The 15,125-nt window shown below is 54.2% G+C and overlaps 1 protein-coding gene across 10 annotated transcripts in view; it reads left to right on the top strand.

The window, feature by feature from the left end:
* The window catches only part of HDAC4 (histone deacetylase 4), a 352,930-nt gene that overhangs the window by 86,018 nt on the left and 251,787 nt on the right, over window positions 1-15,125 (top strand). The window contains exon 1 of one of the 10 annotated variants that reach the window (XM_007966869.3): window positions 4,244-4,354. The exons of the other annotated variants lie outside the window; for them this stretch is intronic. The gene's annotated coding sequence lies outside the window, so the exon portion shown is untranslated. Of the gene's footprint in view, window positions 1-4,243; window positions 4,355-15,125 lie in introns of those variants that run through there. 10 annotated transcript variants of the gene reach the window in all.

Raw genomic sequence — 15,125 nt, 5'->3', positions numbered from 1 at the left:
AGCAGGCTTGTGGGCAGCGTGGGGATGCTTGGTTCTAATCCAGATCTTCACACTCTTTGGGGAGGAGGCCGTTTCCAGCAAGTGAGCGTCTCTTGGGTTTCTCCTCAAAGCCCCTCTAAAATTAGTCCCTGGCTGCTGCAGGGACATTTACATCAGCGCATTTTCTCAAGTACTGTTGTTGCTTTCCATTAAGAGCATATTTAAAAATATGAAATGAATTCAGGCAGAAGCCAGTCTGTGCCGCTGAGAACATCTGTGTGCTGGTGAGAGGCAGAGACTGGGCAGTGGATAGCAGGCCACAGCTTCCTCCTCTGCCACCTCGGAACGCCCCCAGGGAGGCACGGGACAGAGCCCAAGCCTGAGTGAAGCTCCCTGGCTGGGGGCACACCCTGCGCCAGGCTGGCCACCTTGACTCCTTGCTCTGCAGGCTGCACCCCACACCTCATCTGCCTCCTGTCGGCAGCCAGTGAGAGGAGCGTGGGGCCTGACGCATTGCCTGCCTCCTGACTGGCCGCCCCCACAGTGCCGAGCTGCGGCGGTCTTCAGAGGCTCTGGGTCTCCCTCTGCAGATGAAGACATTGGGGGAACGTGGCCTGCCCACAGTCAGCAGGCTCCCCTCTCCGTGTACCAGGCTAGTCTGCCGGTGCCATGGCAGCTGGGCCACTACCACATTCTGCCCTCAGTGCTGTGGTGCCGTCGAAGGGCATGCCTTGGAGGACCCACAGGAAGACCAACTTCATATCCATGGGACACGCTGTCAGCAATGCCACGGACCTTGTTCTGGATGCAGTTTTCCGTTTTTATGAAGGCAAGCGTGGATGTTTTCATTTCCTTGGACGCACAGAGGAAAGGAGACGAGTTCTCTGTAGCCCAGCAGCCCATTCTTAGTGTTTGCTTTAGAATGGAGGACAGTGAGGGACATTTTCCTCGTGAATTTCACCATCTGGCTTTGGCCTTCTTTCCAACAATTGAGGAATAAAGGGCCTAATGTGGAACTATGTGCGTGCGTGTCCTGCGTGTGGGCTCCTGAGCCACCGTGGATGGTGGTACTGGCAGCACCACTGCCATGCAGTTGGGGGTGGGCAACAGGCCTCTTGGCAGCGGCTAGTGTCCTTCTCATCTTCCCTGTCAGGCACTAGGAGCCCTGGCACCAAGGCTGTGGTGATGGTACCGGAGTCTCTCAGTTGGGAGGGGCTGCATTTCCTCTGCAGCACAGGTGGCTGGCTGGCCTGGTGTCATGCCCTGCCCAGGGGTGCCCCCACCCACCCCTCCTCCCGGGTTGCAGTGTGGTAGGTGGCACCTTGGTGTCCAGTGCTTTGTGATGGTGACAGTGATGTCAACGCCGAGGTTCCTCAAATCTAAACTGAGATGATCTGGTGTGATTTTTCTTGGCTTTCAATTTTTGGGTAAGGCTTTTAGTGGGCATTCTTCTCTGTCTCCTTTTCCTCATGTTAGTCTAGGGCCCCAGGGAACCGCAGAGCCCCTGCTCTGGGAGGAGCCTTTAGAGGAACCCTTTCTGAGCTCTTCCTTTCACAGGGGAGCGCTCAGAGCCACCGCGTGGGCTGCCCAAGGCCTCTTAGGTCAAGGACCCTCCTGGCTCCAGTCCACACTTCTCCCTGCCATGTCCCCGTGAGGAGGCACCGCCCCATCACTATTCCATGGTCATTGTAACACCTGCCGTTGAAAAGCATGGGAGCTTCGTGTCAGAATGTAGTTTAACACGTATTGTAACGTTTGCTTAGAACAGAAACTTGAAGTTCTCTAAGAAACGGAGTCCCCCGTGTGTGACTTTGGAGGGGCTGAGCTGTCGTTTCCTGTCATGGATCACAGTGCCCCCTTCCCCCTCACCTATGAAATCATGACAGCGGCCTCCATTCCTACAAAGTCCTCAGTCGCGGATGCTGTTTTATATCGTAAATCTGTCATCTGCAACTGGATGGTGTAACGCTCGGATTCTACATTTCCCGGATGCTCAGAAAGAAGTGCCAGGAGCTATGTGTTCTGCGGATCAGGACAGCTGACGCCGGCTGAGGACACTTCATCCACTGTTTGCACGGGCTTGACAAATACTGCCCAGTCTAAGGGTCCGGGTCGGGTGTCTCTGGGCTTGGTGCCTGCTTGTGCCACATATCTCGAAGCCAGGCAGGACCAGCGTGCCGGTGACACAGCAGGGGACATGCGGAGTTCAGGCTGCTGCGAGCTCGGAAGGGGCCAGGCCGCCCCCCTGGCCCTAAGGCTGCAAGGCTCTGCCCTGGGGCTGCAGAGCGGCCACCTCACTCTGTGGGGTTGTAAAGTGGAACTGATGCTGCTTGACCCCACGAAAGCTCACAGGCCTTTAAGGTGCCTGGTAACGCTGGAACAAAACCACAGGTAGCCAAGAAGACCTGCCTGTCACACTGTGACTGCGCAGATCTCAGCAGAGTGTTTAAAAGGCGCTCTTTGCACGCGGTTTTGGAATTGTGGTGCTGCTCTGGCTTAACGTTAGGGCTCAAGCAGGTTAACGTCAGGGTTCTTTTTCTTAAATGGCCAGTGGCCGTGGTGGTGTCGGTCGTGGCTAACCTGGCACAGGGCAGCAGAGATCCAGGTGTCAGGCCAGTGAAAGGTTGAAGCCTCTCACCAGCGCGTCTGTTTTGGAGGGAAGTGTTGGGCATTGCGTGAGGCCCCTCTGCACTCAGCGACCCTGCCCTGTGCTCCTGGGCCCAGTTTTGGGTCTGCTTGGTTGGCATCAGGGTCCTGGCCCTGTCTGTGTTTTGGGGCCTCTGTTTGCTTATCATATTTGCATCATTGCCTTTACTCCCCGGGGGGGAAAGGAGGGAGGTCCTGAAGCCATTCAGCCCTGCCAACCTGGGGCCGCCCTTGTGCCTGTGCTGGACTCTTTCTGCTGGGCAGTCCTGCCCTATGCAGTCTCATGGAGGTAGGGCTCATGGGAGGGCCTTCCCTCGGCCCCAGCCGTCCTCCCGGAACATCACACTGTCTCACAGACACACTGTGACCATTTTCTGTTGAACCTACTCTGTGAAACATTCTCTATCCTTGCTTCAGGTGGGAGAGCGAAATCCAGAATCTGCTAAACACCAATGCTGTCACTCAGAGTTGGTGTGTCTGCTGCCTGCGGAGCCCTGGACCAGGCTTGAGGGACACCTGGGGCTTCCACCCACATCCAGGGCAAACCTGACCCCCAAGTCACTGAGATGTCGGTTTTTCTACTAATCACGTTGGCTTTGGCCATTCTGTGTGCTAATAAGAAGTATTGTGTTCTCACCTGCACTTGGGCAGAACGGTTCACCCCAAGGCTGAATGACTGCTGTGGACCATTCCCCCAGCAGAGCATCCTGGGGTTTAGTGGTTTGATTCTGAGCACCTTCACGTGCAGAGCCCCTTAGTGGGTTCCCTAACTGGACGGCTGATGCTGCTGTGGAATCTGACTTTTTCTGGACTGAAGAGGATGGGCTGCTCTGGAGAAACTCCTTGGGCCTTGTGCCTGATGCTGGTTCGGGCTGCCCTGGCCACCCTCCCTCCATGCCCCATGGGACCAGGTGGCAGCATGGGAGGGGGCAGCTTCCAGAACACACTTCTGCTAGAGGCTCCTGGCCTCCATGCTGGCATGGCCACGTCCATGGCCTGAGTGTGCGATTGGAATGTTTTATCAACACCAGTCCTCACAGCTTCCCTAGATGAGCAAAGGAGAAGGGGATGGTGTGTGGGGGGATTGCCTCCCGTGAGGCCCCCCAGCTCCCAGGATGCTTGCTGGCGGAGCTCTGCCCGCGGTGGGGGCCATATGACTTGACCTCCGTCTTCTCCCTGGGCCCCACACTGGTCCTTGCCGGCAGGAGCTCCTGCCCGTCTACAAGGCCAAAACCTCCTTCCAGGTGCAGAAGTAAATGCAGGCCAGAGATAAGTTGTACTTCCCTCTAACTTGGATGTGGAGTGACAGGAAGGAAGCAGGAGTGGAGCTGAGTGTTAGCGAGAGGTGGCTGAGCAGGCGGGGTCCTGCTTCTTGCTTCCTCGGGCATTTGCTCTAAGTGCTGGGTTTCAGCCTGGAGTGATACGGCCTCTGCACTAAATTTGGTTTGGTGAACGTTCATGGCTCTGAATATAAACAGTGTTCTGGGCGTTCTTTGCGACTCTTGAGCCGAAACACTGTGGTGATCTCTCGTATCATCTGCTTGTTATGTAATGTGACAACATGGATATGAAATAGAAACCAGATGTCAGGGTGGAGCGGCTGAATTCTTCCTCAGCGAGCACCGCCGGGAGAGCAGGACTTGGGTTTCTCCTGAGTTACGGCGCCGAACGCCCTCAGAAAAACGCTTTTGGAGCGGTTTCTGGGATTAAGCGCAAGTCTAGGCTGAAGGTAAAGTACCAAGTCAGTACGATTAACTCTTTTTTAAGAAACTTGTAAGGGATTTTCTGTGCTGTTATGTAACTGCTCAGTGTCTTCCAGTGAGCTGGCGGCTTGTTATCCAGAATTCACTTAGAATGTTTGAACTCAGCCTCTGGGGGAGCTGGGAGCATTGTGCCACCTCCAGGTGCCTGCAACGCGCTTCCGAGGGCTTGGGTGTAGAGGAAAGGGAAATCACCTTTCGCCTGCGACAGCCTTGCCCTTGGGTCCGGAAGCAATGAGGACTCGGAATGTGAGCGCCCTGCCACAGGTACAGGCCCCGGGGGAGTGAAGGCGCTGGCGGACAGCAGTCTTGGCACTTTGTGTGAGCAGATTCAGAGTTTCTGCAGCGGCTGAACCCCTGCACTGGGCTGGAAGTGGGGACACCCGGAGGCCTGTTAACCACACTGTGCCTGGATTACACCATGAACATAGATCTTTGTGCTTTTGAAATACAGGTAGCGAGCTCACCTGGATGCGAAGTGTAGTTCTGGAAGCAGTATCTGGCTGTGGATAGAGGTTATGTATTCCACCAACAGTATCTTCATTATTGTTATTTTCCTTTGGTGGCTGATCTTTCAGAGAGATCTGCAGATTCCTCACTTGGCTAAGACCCTCTGGAAACAGGGAGCTAAGTAACTCCTCACTCCCGGGTTGATTATAGCCTCATGGAAGTGTGGAATTCTTATTAGGAAAGACTGTTGCTGAGTGCCAAGCAGGTTATCCTCTTGTCCCGTGTCACTAGGGGGCCAGCTTGATCAGGGAGAAGGTGAGCGTGGCTCCCTCGCATCCCCAAGGCAGTGGACTCCCCCCGGTCTCTAGCTCTCTTGTCCCTAAGCTGATAGCTCATGGTCATGGAGGGCTTCCTGCATGCTGACCACCCCCAGCTCACAGATGAGGACGCTGGGACCCAGGGAGGGTGAGTGATGAGGTGCAGGAAGGACGAGTGCCAAGGCCCAGGGAGGGCGTGTGACGGGCCCGGCTCTCACTGTTGGGGGTGGGATGGGCCATCCTTGGCTCCTGGCGGCTCATTGCTTTGCAGCAGCTTGTTGCTGTGTGGCCACTGACTTTGGGGGGAGGGCGACACTTTGCTGGGCGTTGCTGCTGGGCCTTGTGTTCCATTTTCAGGTGGGGTCAGGAATTCCGAGAGAGTGAGTGGCTAAGTGTGATGTGGTTCGGGGTGTGCGGAGATGTGTGTGACAGTCCCCAAATCCGCAGTGGCCGTGGGGTGGCATTTCAGGCCGGTGGAAACGCCTCTGGAAAGAAAGCACGAAACACTCCAACATCCTCATTGCGTTTTGCTTGTTCTAAAAGAGAACATGAAGAAAATCATCCCAGCAGCATTCGCTTAGGCCGAGTGCGGTCACGAGAACATTGTCTGAGTGAGGAGGGCTCCTCTCACGTGCGTTTTCTTGAGCAGGAGTTGTCGTTTGGCTATTTGGAAAACCATGTTTAGGGTCTCTAGTGAGTCTGCGAGGTCCAGGAGGCAGGGACACTCTCTTTTTCTAGGCGAGAGGATGGAGCTGATGGAGCTGCAGAGACAGGCCTTAGTGACCACTGGGCCCTCGTATCTCTGGCAGGTCCCCAACTGGTGGTGGGAGGGGAGTTCCTTTTTGTGGCTACTTGGTCCTTTGACGACTTGGGGTACCCACCCTTCAAACCCCTCCCTCCTGGGGCCCAGTGGTCACATCTGGGCATCACGGGGAGCCACTCTTGTGTCAGGGTCTCCAGCTCCTCAGTGCTCTGCTTCTAAACAGAACACCCTCTTGTTTCTAAAAGTAGCCCATGGTCTCCCGAGGGTCCTGGGCACAGCCCCCACTCAGCTGAGGATGACCACTGGGGCACGGACCCTACCCCAGGCCCTGGGCTTTGTGCCCAGGGCTCTCTTCTCCTTCCCTGTCAGGGTTTCTAGACCCTTCGTGGTCACCCAGGGTGGAAGGCAGGCACAGAGCTGGAGGGTGTGGCCTGAGATGGGCCATCTGGATGACTCGGGCCTCTGGGCTCACCAGAGTACTGAAGTCCAGAGGGCGAGTGTGGGAACGATGGCATCACCCACCCTGCCAGTGGCCCCTGTGGTCCTGCGGCTCCTGCTGCTTCCGGGTCACCCTGGGCCCGGGGTGCAGGGCCCGCTTGGGGAGGTGCACTCTGGAGGCTCAGGCCCTCCTTGGACGCTCCTGAATGCCCCTGTGCACCCCTGCAGCTCCTCGCAGAAGGTTCTCTCCGTCCTCTCTGGCTCCCTGGGGGTGTGTGGGAAACCAGGCCAGGGTCTCCCGGTTGTTGACTGAGGTGGGGTCCTGCCTTCGCCCCTTAGCATTCACCCCCTACCCCTTATCACCATGTAAAACCCTGTGGGCCCTGGGCCCTGGCTGCTCTGCCATCACCTGGGCAGTGTGGGGGGTACATAGGGGGCACGTGGGGCGCCTGTCGTAGCCCGTGTGTTTGACCTTGTTTAGGTGAAGAGCACCCTTTCCAGCTCACGTTTTGCATCATGACTGGGAAAGGTATGAAGCGAGTGTGTCGGGGCCTGGATGATTTGATGGCTCTATGGACCGAATATGGGACACATGATAGCTTGGCCCCGGGTCAGGTATTAGTCAGTCCTTGCTGGCACCTGGGCAGGAACACATCCATGGATGGGGCCTGGCCAGATGGCCTCTGAGGTCCTCTGTTGCAGTCACTGACTTGCTGGACCTGGGTGGGGGCTCACCCACCATGGATGGGCCAGGTAGCTTCTGGAATCACTAGAGAGAGAAACTTCTTTTGCCTTCTAAATGGATGAAAAGATGGAAAATGATAGGAAAATAAGGGGAAGTCAGATCTATTCAGGAAAATGACTTCCCAGGGAAGAGCTGGGGTCCCTCCAAACCCAGAACCTTCGGTTTCTAGAAGCAAGGCGGACCGAGGTCGGCAGCATTCTTTGAGACCTTGAGTGATGAAGTAGTTACTTAGAGACAGTGTTTCTCATATAAAGCCAGGCAGTCTAGGGCACTAGGAATCATTTCAGCGTTGGGGAGACGCAGACGTTGCGCTTGCCCACGGCACTGCATTCATCTGAAATGCTGGTGGCTACACAGCTCTTTATTGCTGTTCCTGAGTGGTCTCCTTGAACGCTGTCAGGTTAAGGGCCCGTGTGGGCAGCAGCACCCTCGTTCGCAGGCGTGTTTAGGGAATGGGGTCAGAGAGCACTTGCTAAAGCTTCCTGTGTGCACATGGAATTGTGTGTGCATGTGTGTTAAATAAATGTATTTCAACTTGAAAGACAAGTTTCATGGCCATGAGTCTAGGGATGGCTAGAATTTAGTCACTAAATGAAACTAAGCCACACCATCACAAATAATGTGAACATGATTGGAAAACAAACTCAGTTCTTATTCATTTACCTACAAGTCTGGAAACTTCTAGAACTTATTTCAGCATTAAAATAAATAGTTTTTTCTTTTTTTTAAATATACAAATATACAAAAATAAGGAAAAGTTTGAAAGCCTCTTGCCCTCTGTCCCAGACCTGACAGAGTGGCTTCCACAAAGAAAGGGGCAGAAGCCGGGGCCGTCAGTGCCTGCAGGACATTGTTGGCCTCACAGATGACCCAGACTCCCCAGTAATGAAGCCGCAGACCCACAGCGAGCCACACACACCAGGCTCAGCCAAGCTGACGGGCCAGAGGAGTAAGGAATGTTCCCTACCATTGTCCAGAAAATGTAACGAGGGTGAAGGTGTGCCAAACAGACTCCCCGTGTCAGCCCCGAGGCGCCTGCCATCGCTTTCAGAAACCTGACTACCAACCTAGATCAAAACTGACTGCTTGGTCATGGCCATGCAGTTAGAAATCACAGCAGCAATCTTCAGATGAGTGTGACCATATTCATGTTACTCAAGTTGCTTTATCATCTGCATTTGAAGGAATGTGGTGAGCCTCCTGTGTGTGTCCACGTGGCAGTGGGCACCTCTGCCCCCCACAAAGGCTAAGAACACAGAGCCTGCAGCACAGGCCCTGCCTCCTGACATGCCCCAGGCCGGCTGGAAGAAAGTGTGGGACTGTCCTGTTGACATGGGGAGGGGACGGCTGGACTGTGACACTCACTGTGTGTTCTCTGCTGGGCCGTGTGGCTCCCTACAGAGACTCTGGGTGCCCAGTATTCACCTTCTCCTATGTGTGTGTATATATATTATATATACATGTATTTACTAACTTAGCCCCCGAAGGGGCCTTGTTTCTGCTTGACAGCATCCACAGCATGTCATTCCTAAGCCCCACTGAGGAGATTCAGAAGCAACCAGTTACCCCCGGAGCCTGCACGCTGGGCACAAGGGTCACAGCTTCGTTGGCAGCTCCTGACCCCAGGAGCCGAGGGCTGGGCATGGTAGGGCCTGGCAAAGGGGCACTGCCTTGTGTGTGAGGTGTTTTCGCCAGTCAGTCCCTTTTAAAAACAGCATATCTTTTGAAGAACAGGGAGTTTACGCAGGCATAAACAACTTACTTTGCGCACAAAGCTTTTAGGACGTTTCATGTCTGTTACGTTATAGCCTCTGTCCTCATGGGGGCTCTGAGTTCAGCAGCGCCTGAGCTGTTCATCTGCTTTTTCAAATTATTAATAATGAAAGTAACACCATGCCACCACCTGGTATCATTTCATGCTTTCTGTGTGCCTGGTGTTTACACGGCTTATCTCATTTAATCCTCCCAGCATGTAACAAAAATACTTGCAACAGGTACTGCTCCTGTGTGGACTCCTACCCCCAGCTCACACTGATCGAGGCCTTCCTAGCTCGGGGCTTTGTGAAGATCCTGCTTTTATCCTCATTTGTAGGGAAGGAAGCTGACTCAGAGAGGTTAAGCAGCTGGTGCTGGGCCTGCACCCAGGGGTCTGATGCAGAGCTGGTCCTACCTGCTTTATAAGCTGTGGCTCAGAGGGCGCTCCGGGGGCGTGAGAGGACCTGGCGGTCTGAGATGAAGACTGGTGAGGCCTGGGAGGCAGGCGCTTGACTGAGGAAGGAAGTGGGACCTTGGGGCCGAGTGTTCCCAGGGCCGTGGGGCGGGCCTGTGGGGTCTGGTGGGTGTCTGGGGTCCCCGAGAAGAAGCCGTTGTCACGGGGCTTCACGAGAGCATCGGCGAGCGCCGCGCCCTGCAGTTGAGCGCAGGGGATGCAGCTGTTGCAGCCGCTGTTGAAGAGTGAGGGTGAGGCCTGCAGTTGCTGCCCGATGTTGTTGACAAGTGAGCAGTTTTTCCAGAAAACATGGACAGCGTCAGGGCTGACTTGAATTTTTTACTTGAGGCAACAGCTCAACCAGTTGCTTTCCGCAATTGTGAGTTAAAAAAAAAAAAACAAAAAAAGAAAGCTACCAATGTAACATCGATGAGAGGATTTTTAAGGGAGAGCAAGCCACAGGCCGTCCTGAGAAAGGAGCAGGGAGACCGAGGAAACGCGCTGCTGTGTCTTGTTCGTGGGGTGCTTGTGATGCTCTCACAGGACGCCCTGCGGACCACATCTTGGGTGCTCGGTGGCAACTGCAGAAGGGTGAGGTATGTTCCCCCTAACACCAGACGGCGGATCTCGATGGCGGAGGAACCAGGCATCAGAGGAGGACAAGTCAATCCAGGAGCGTCGATAAAAAGGAATAGAAACTTATCTCACATTGGCAAGCTGTTGGGGCTTCCAGGGACCTTGTCCTCTAGGCCTGTCCCTGTGCCCTCCTGTCCCCAGGCCTGAGAAGCCAGGTGGGGGGCGGGAGCAGGCCAGGACCAGGTGCTTCGCGCCCTGAGGCTCGAGTCAGGCTCTGTGGCCACTTTGAATCCAGGAGCCCGCCCTGAACTCTGAGCTGGTCTCCTGTTCAGTATGCGGAGGTGATGACCTCTCCCACCCAGGGGCATTTGAGGACTCATGAGGTGGCAGCAGTGATGCCCAGCCCAGCATGCAGAGTGCCCAGGCAGTGCCCACCCCTTTCCTCTCCCTGCCAAGGCGTCCTGGGCCTGAGCCCGCATGGCCCCCTGCTTGGGGCTATCACCACAACGCCATTCCTCGCACGCCCCGCGAGTCCCTTCTGTGGGTGAGAGCCTGACTTGAGAGACTATTTTGGGGAGGAGTAAGATGACCTGCCCTTCTCAAGAGTGAGCGGTTCTTAGATGACTACCTTGAGCAGTGATGGTGCTTCCTGCAGGGGTGTGCCCACGAAACGCTCTGCACGAAGCACATTGCTGCCTTGCTCAGGCGCAGGGAGAGTGGAGGGTGCTGTGCTCTTGGGCTGGGTCCTGGCTCAAGGGTTTGGGGCTGGAGCACGTCCACCAGAAAGTCACTGGTGGCGGGGCTGCTTCCGCTGTGTTGCTGGAAGAGGGGCAGCACCTGCTGCGGTGTTTGCAGTGCTTGGTCACGGCCCCGCGTGGATTCTCCTTCCTGGTGGAAGCTCTTCCGTCCCCAGGTTTTCAGCTAACCTGTCTGAGTTTTGATGAAGAGAGCAAGGGGTTTTGCTAATCTGGATTCCTGTGGAGGGGCCTCCTCTCTCTGCTCCTATTTTCTAGCTTGGCAACTCTAGTGCTAGTTCTGCAATATTTGAATTTGAGTAGCCAGAAGAATTTGCTGCCAGGGTGGCCTTGCCCTTGACTTTGAAATGAACTCACCCGAGAATTCAGCTTGATGCCTCCTTTGGCTGATGCTGGGTTCTGGGCTCTGGCCGCTGCCTGCCTGTCCATCACAAAGGACCATGTTCTCCAATCAGGATGGAGTTCTAAGCGTTTCACAATAAAGCCTGCAGGAGTTAGGTTTTCTGTTCTGGACAGCCTGAGAATGATACTAAGCATGTTTTCTGATTGATTTGGTGAGCTGTCTGTTTAGAACGTCATTAGAGATGATTTTCCATGACTAGGAATTATTCTTGACCTCACAGTAAAGGACTCTGAAGCCCCCATCCTCTGCCTGTTTTTTGTTGTTGTTGTTGTTTGTTTTTATTATTGTTGTTGTTGTTGTTTTAAGAAAAGACTTGTAGCATCAGTCTTAGGCGTACTCTCCTTGGCAGTAGTGGTGGGCAAGGCACCTGATGCAGAAACAAAGCGTGGTGAGGTTTTTACCATTCAGGAATCATACCACAGTAGCCCTGTAGTATTTCATCACAATTTACTCTTTACTTTTTTTCATAAAGAAACAAATAGGCCTACAGTGACTCTCACCTGTAATCCCAGCACTCTGGGAGGCTGAGGCAGAAGGAGTGCTTGAGGCCAGAAGTTTGAGACCAATCTGGACAACATAGGGACACCTCTTCTCTACAAAAAAAATTAAAAACATTAGCTAGGCATGGTAGTACGCATCTGTAGTCCCAGCTGTTCAGGAGGCTGAGGTGGGAGGATCCTTTGAGCTGGGAAGTTGAGGCTGCAGTGAGCCATGTCAAGCTGCTGCACTCCAGCCTGGGTGACAGAGGGAGACCCTGTTTCAAGAGAGAGAGAGAAAAAAAAAAAGCACCAGCAGAATTTAGAAATGTGGGCCAGTGTGGGAGCCTCACCTGGCATCACTGGCCTCGGGCTGCTGCTCTTGCCCTGGAGCTGTTACTTTGAGAGCAGATCAAGGACTCAGCAGGCAGGAGGAATATTCATGGCAGCGGCAGTCGTCGCGCTGCACACGCACACCACGGCCCCACCATCGCCCCCATCATGGCTGGGATGGGAGACAGACTTTAGAAGCAGAGCCTGGGCAGAGGGAGATACCCCCTTCCAGAAGGGACCTCCTGCTGCTGAGTAAGGGGGTGGCGCCCGGCTGGCTCAATGAAGGGCATGAGGAGTGCTGGCTGCGCTTGGCCTGAAGGGGTTCCTGCAGGAAGGCCTTGCTCCCCGATGGGGCTGAGGGACCCAGCTGAGCAGGAGCAGCAGGAGGAATGGGCAGTGCTCTTGGAGCCCAGAGGAGGGGGCAGGGCTTGTCCTTCTGGATGGGCAGCCCCAGGAAAAGAGAAGCCCAGAGCCAAGGGCCCTTGTCCCAGGGAAGGGTCCCACGTGGACCCCGAAGGCGCTTCTCTCTGCAACCTTTCCTGACACAGTGTGGACATGATGGATGGAATGAGGAAAATGAGCTGCTTCTTTCCCTTCTCTCTCGCTTCTCCCTCCCGTCACGCAGCATGCAATTATGGAAGAGGAGAAAGAAGGAAAGAGCAGTTGGAAAAATTCTGTAAGAACTGGAGAGGGGAGGATCGGGTGTTTTTACAGCTCCTGGGGTTCTCCGGGGAACGAAGGTGTGCTGTGTCCACTGCTGCTGGGGTTCTCCGGGGAATGAAGGTGTGCTGTGTCCACTGGTGCTGGGGCTCTCTGGGGAACGAAGGTGTGCTGTGTCCACTGCTGCGTCTTCATTCCTGTTCTGCAGGAAAGCCCAGCCTGGCTTCATCCACATGGATGGAGCAGAGTCAGGTTCAGTTGGGATTTTTTTTTTCCTGCTCATTTGGAAAAAGAGGAAAAGACACTGGGATACAAAGAGGTCTTTATAAAGAAGAGTTCTCCTTGGTCTTCCTCTCCAGGACTCTCTGCGATGGTGGAAAGGGTCCATAGCGGCAATGCCTGTCAGGGCAGCCACTGGTCATGCCTGGCTGTTGAGCTCATCAGTGGCCACATCAACACGTGGATGGTGTGACCAAGGAACTGGATTTCAAATTAAATTAAATTAAATTTCAATTTAAGTAACCACATGTGACCAGTAGCCATCTACACCGCACTCTCAGGAAGGCTCTAGACGGAGGGTTTGAGAATCATCCTTTATCAGTGATTTGAATGGATGAGGCTTAATCTGTTTAAATTTCCCAGTTGGGGTAAAAAGAGGGAATGCTTGTACTGGAATGGGAGTAGGTTCACAGTGCACGGCCTGGGCCAGCATCAGTGTGTTGCTGAATTTATGCTCCTTCCCAAGGTTGTTCAGGAGACTGCAAGAGACGTTCTGTGTTAGAGAGAGGGATGCGCTGACTGTGCTGGGGGAGTTCACTTCGTCGCAAGGAGCAGAAATGCCCTTGGTGGCATGGATTGAAAGGCACTTATGGACGGAATTCAGGAGAAATTCGTGGAGCGCTGCAGGGAGTCCTCTGATGGGGCCTCTCTGCCTTCTCCATCTCCCCTGCCTCCCAAGCCCCAGGACTCCCCGTCTTCCATCTGCTTGGTCCCCAGCTGCATCCCCACAGGCTCTCTGCTCTGTTGCTGGTTTGACTCGTCTGGTGTGTGCCTCCCCTGTGACATGCTGGGAGCAGAGCGGAGCAGCTGTGCCAGTCCCTGGGCTGCAGCTGGGCTGTGCTAGGTCCAGGGTCTATGAGAGCTGCTGGGAGGCCACCAGTGCAGGTGGGCGGGACCTTGCTTCATGATTCCACCCATGACGCTTCTCACTCAAGGAATTTGCTTTTGTTTCCATGCATACTATTGAAAATCACTTAGCCAGTAAGCAAATGTTGGCCCTTAGCCTATTAAACATTAGTACAAATAAGCACGTGCTGCTACCCTCCCGTTGTGCAGCTGTGATAAACATCACTTGCCCTGCCTCGTGTGCCTGTCTCTTCTGGTGTCGGCGCCCCAGTGCCATGGTCGTGCGAAGGGATCAGAACATCTGCTTGAGATTAGACCATGTCAGCATTTTATTGGGGTTAGTCACCTCCATCCTGGTCATTGCACCACGCTCTGTCCCTCTACTGAAATAATCTCTACTTGGTAGTCACCTTTCTGCATTTAAAACAAAGCGAATAAACCTATTGTATAGGATGAACCAGTCATGAGGCATTTTCACTCTGACGTTGGCAGTGGATGTGTTGACGCCGAGAGGATATTCATGGTGGCAGGCTGTCCCCAGTTCCAGGTTTTGGATATTTGGAATAAGGTAGGCTGTGACGGGCCGGGCGCGGTGGCTCACGCCTGGAATCCCAGCACTTTGGGAGGCCAAGGCAGGCGGATCATGAGATCAGGAGATCGAGACCATCCTGGCTAACACGGTGAAACCCCATCTCTACTAAAAATACAAAAAATTAGCTGGGCACGGTGGCGGGCGCCTGTAGTCCCAGCTACTCAGGAGGCTGAGGCAGGAGAATGTCGTGAACCCGGGAGGTGGAGCTTGCAGTAAGCCAAGATCGCACCACTGCACTCCAGTCTGGGTGACAGAGTGAGACTCCATCTCAAAAAAAAAAAAAAAAAAGGTACTCTATGGTGATGAAGGGATGCTTCCAGACTCAGTACATTTTGGAGGAAATAGTGTTGTTCATCATATGACACAGTTAAGTCTCTGAGAGATAATTAAATGAAAATCATTCTAAATGTTTGATTAATGCCTTTCTAGCCTAGCCCCTGTAGGTGGAGTGTCATGATTTCCACGTTGTTGGGTCCTGGATAAATGATTTAGCCACAGTCTCACAGCTCTGTAAAGAGTGGCCGGCTGTTCCTATCGCTGCTGATCCTGTGTGGGCTGCGCACCAGATGTGGGTGGAATGAGGCTGCAGGGGCACCTGCCTCCCCAGTGGCTATGATGACTAAATGAGGAGGCCCCTGTAGAGTGCACAGCATTCACCCGGTGATGGTGTGATTGTAACAGCTGGGGTTGCTGGGACCCAGAGTATCCACGGTGTGCATGCACTTGAACTTCAGGATTCCCTATTTCCCTCTCAGGTGCAAGAGCTCTGGCGAGTCTGGATCCCTACACATGTGTGTCAGGTTCTGGAAACATCTTCTCTCATCTCCCCGTGATGCCCAGGGGCTCCCCCAGCTTCTAGAAGCCATTGCTTGTCCAGGGCGCCAGCAGGACAAGCTGT

The sequence above is a fragment of the Chlorocebus sabaeus genome, chromosome 10, assembly GCF_047675955.1.
Source record: "Chlorocebus sabaeus isolate Y175 chromosome 10, mChlSab1.0.hap1, whole genome shotgun sequence".
Lineage (NCBI taxonomy): Eukaryota > Metazoa > Chordata > Mammalia > Primates > Cercopithecidae > Chlorocebus > Chlorocebus sabaeus.
This window is presented reverse-complemented; position numbering and strand designations above follow the sequence as displayed.